At 53.2% G+C, this 3,900-nt stretch overlaps 1 long non-coding RNA gene across 1 annotated transcript; it reads right to left on the bottom strand.

Annotated features, from left to right (window-relative positions):
- Positions 1–2,657: 2,657 nt before the first annotated feature.
- Positions 2,658–3,899, bottom strand: LOC118159378. Its single transcript, XR_004747097.1, has 2 exons — positions 3,765–3,899; positions 2,658–2,827 (listed from the first exon to the last, which is right to left on the bottom strand). It is a non-coding gene; the product is annotated as an uncharacterized LOC118159378 (long non-coding RNA).
- Between the last annotated feature and the right edge of the window lies 1 nt (position 3,900).

A 3,900-nucleotide genomic window follows, 5' to 3' on the forward strand; every position in this document is an offset into this window, starting at 1 on the left:
CTGAGGAACATCGCTGATGTGTAAGGTGCCTTCATTTCTGAACATTTATCACTGGAAAGCCAGAGGTTTCATTGTCCTCATCTTTAACCCTATGGAGACACCTCTTTGGAGTGGAAGTGCATCAAAGAGAAGGTCAAATCACATCCTATGGTGGGCGCGACTGCTACACCATCCTAAACCATTTTCATGGTGAAAATCCTAGCAGCATTCTCTGAAAGGGGAGTTAGAGCTGACATGCAGAATAACAAAAAATTCCAGTGAAGCTGAAAAAAAAAAAAAAAAAAAAAAAAAAGTTGGACATTGTTTGGTGTTTGTTTGCGTTGCTGAATGGTTCTGGCTGTGTTTGTGCTTGTTGCATTGTGGCAGGATGAGCTGGAAGGTGCAGCTGGGCTCTGCACGGCACAAGTCCTGGAAATATCCAGTGTAAAATAGGTTGGCAGCAAAACGTCATCTCTCAAACGGGGGTTTTGTGGCACAACTGAAATATTAAAGGAAGTGAAGCAAATTGGATGTACTAGACTAGTTTTCAGACTCATTTTTAAGCTGTATTAAAAGTTATTCATTTCCCTGCCATGCTTGCAAGTGTTCAGGACAGCCAAATGTTACAGAAAAACATATATTTTCAAACTGTTTTGAGAGTTGTCTATAAATCGTTTGGGGAAAGTGTGTTTCTTCGTGTCTCTTGCTACAAATAAAAGTGCACACCTTATCCCTGTTACACTGCCGGGGTTTGTGGCTATGGGAAATAAGCCCTGTGCAGTACCCCAAACCCACAGCAGGGTAGGGATGTGCACACAGGAGGGGCAGCTGGAGCATCAGGAGGGGAATGGGGGATGATGATGACAAAAATGTCGTGTCTGGCTCGCTTCAACAGCAGCAGGGCTGCCCAGGGCCTCACCGCGCTCAGAGTAAAGAATTGCTTCCTTGTATCTCATCTAACCCTAACCTCATTTAGTTTAAGGCCATTCCCCCGTGTTCTGCAACCCCTGACAAAGCGCTTGTCCCCAGCTGTCCTGTAGCCCCCTCTAGGCACTGGCAGGCTGCTGTGAGGTCCCTCCGGAGCCTTCTCTTCTCCAGGCTGAACCACCCCAAATCCCTCAGCCAGTCTCCATAGCAGAGATGCTCCAGCCCCTCGATCATCTCCATTATGTCCCTCCTCTGGACTCATTCTAATACTTCATGTCCAATTTGTGCTGGGGGCCCAGAGCCCAGATTCTGCTCTCCTGAATTCCAGGGATGTGAGCTTGCTGTGCCAGCTGGGCACCAGCCCACGTCTCCTGAGTGAGGAGGAGAGCAGAAGAGCATCCTCCACATCCAGGAGGAGAAACTCGCTTTCCACAAACCCTTCCTTGAGCATCCCTGGGTGAAGCAGAGGCACTTTGCCTTTTCTCTCCAGACCTGATGCCAGGGGCTGGGAGCTGAGAGCGGGGTCTCAGTGACGGAGCTGCTACTTGGTGTGGCTGGAAGGAAGCTGCAGGGCTACTTACACCACAGGAAGAGGAGCAGCAGTAGGAGGACGGCCACAGCAGGAATGATGAAGCCGATGGTCAGATCAACAGCCTCTGAGCAGCCCCGCTCTGCCAAGGAGACAGTGAGAACTTGTCAGTGGTTGCTCTCCTGCCTCCCCTTGAACATCTACAGAACATGAAGCTCACTCAGAGCATCCTGGTGCTTCACGCTGTGGAGCTCCGGGGGCAAACCTTGCTCTGCTGTGAGCTCCCGGCTAAGCACGAGGCTTGCCATGACTGCATCAACTACATCCACCCCTCCTGCAGGACCAGCCTGCAAAGCCCCCTAAGGACTTTCTCTGCCCTGGGTGAGGCCAGTCCTGGTAATTAAACAGAAGGAAAAATCTTGCTTTGGCTTCTAAAAACAGCAGGACAACTGTAGAGGCGCAGGGCTCTTCACAGATAACGCAGACTGGGAAGCAAATTCCTGCAGTTTGTGCTCAAAACAAAAGCGAGAGTGAGCAAAAAAAAAGAAAAAAATGTGTTGGGAAAGTTCAAGGCAACATTTCAGCCATAAGCACACTGATGAACATACCTGGGGTGAGGAGGCTTCTCACAGCCCCACCCACGGTGCTGGAGGCAGGGGGGAACCCAGCAGTGGTGGTCAGGAGGATTAACATTTCTGTTACCCTCTGAGTTAAGCGCAAAGCCTTGCAAGATGCTGGAGCCGTGGAAAAACACGGGAACGGGCTGAGTGGGGACAGACAGGATGTTTATGAGCTCTGAGCTGCACACGGTGCTTGCTGCCGGTGTTTACTTGATATTTATGGGGCTGGATAGGGGGGGAAGCTGAGCTGGGGGAGCAGATCCCGGTACCCTGTGGGGGAGAGCAGCTGCAGCCCTAGGGGTAAGCTGGGGGGTCCCTCTACCCCCATGGCTCCGTCCCCATGGCTTTCTGCCTGGGTAGGATAAGGTGGAATGGCTTAAAAGTAAAAGAGGATAGGGTTAGGTGAGCTCCGGCTGCCCCTCCTGTGTGCACACCCCTACCCTGCTGTGGGTTTTGGGTACTACACAGGACTTATTTCCCATAGCCACAGACCACGGCAGTGTAACAGGGATAAGGTGTGCACTTTTATTTGTAGCAAGAGACGAAGAAACACACTTTCCCCAAACGATTCATAGACAACTCTCAAAACAGTTTGAAAAACATAACATTTGGCTGTCCTGGATGCTTGCAAGCACAGCAATCACTCCCACCACGGGACATGATTTCACCCTCTCCTGGATGCACTTCCACTCTCCCAAGAGGCATCTCCATAGGGATAACGCTGAGGACCATGAAGGACTGGCTTTTCCAGTGCTAAATTTTCAGCAACTACCTGAAAAATGACAAACAGAAGATAAAAAACCAACTGCAGGAACAGACCAGCACAGCCCGAAGCCCCACATCCCTCTCCTTGAAGCTCAGGACGGGACCCCAGCTCCGCGGCTCGCAGCCAGGAGAGGTCCCCGAGCCAGCAGAGGAGGTGCTGGGGACGGGCTCAGGCAGCTGGGGCTGCATCACAGCGAGGAACGAGCCGGCGAGAAAGGCGCTTCGGAGCAGAGGGGGGCACGGGAGCATCCCCACATCTCCCCCACGGAGCCACCCTCTGCCGCGTGCATCCTCCACCTCTCACCCACCACGGGGAGCCTTGCTCCAGCCTGCCAGGGCGAATCACGCCGGCGGCGGCAGCGCTGGGAAGGTCTGCGACGCAGGCTGTGCTCCCTTGGCAAACATCTCTGGGGTGACTTATCTGGGCAGTGGCCCTACCGGACAACTCGAAGCTATTTTTGACTCGGGATGGGGTTTCCTGTCCTCATGGCACTGTATCCCGGTCCTCGCCCTCCTTCAGTCAACACCCCGCTGCTTGCAGGAGTCACCTGAGAGTGAGCAAGCCTCGGGAAGACTGCAAGACCACACATTTCCCAAAAGCCTCTCGAGCAGTTTGGGGCATTTAAAACAAACAAACTATATAAACATTAAGGAGCACGTTTCAGGTCTGCACACCGTCCCCGTCTGCTCCACCCCAGAGGCTGCTGCAGCCATGGACCGATCTGGAAAACTTTACTGGAAGCCAGCGTCTGAGCCACAGAGGTGCTGTGGGGAAGCCGAGTGCTCCTCCTCCAGGTGAAACCCTGCTCTGCTCGGAGAGCACAGCCTGACTTTCGTGCTGCTTCTGCAGCAGGAGACACCGGGAATGACTCTGGGCCAGCCCGGGAAGAACTCCGGGATCCCTCAACACCCGGGCACAGCACGCAGGGATGAAGGCACCTTACCTGGAGAGATCGTCCCGGCTGCTCCTCAGCCTGCACCAGACCAAGATCCCTGAGGACAAACAATTGCCTCTGTTAAACACCCCAGGGATGAAGATGCTCAATGCGTGGTAACACTCAGGCAAGGAGCCTCAAGCCC

Source organism: Oxyura jamaicensis, unplaced genomic scaffold (genome assembly GCF_011077185.1).
Source record: "Oxyura jamaicensis isolate SHBP4307 breed ruddy duck unplaced genomic scaffold, BPBGC_Ojam_1.0 oxyUn_random_OJ69983, whole genome shotgun sequence".
Lineage (NCBI taxonomy): Eukaryota > Metazoa > Chordata > Aves > Anseriformes > Anatidae > Oxyura > Oxyura jamaicensis.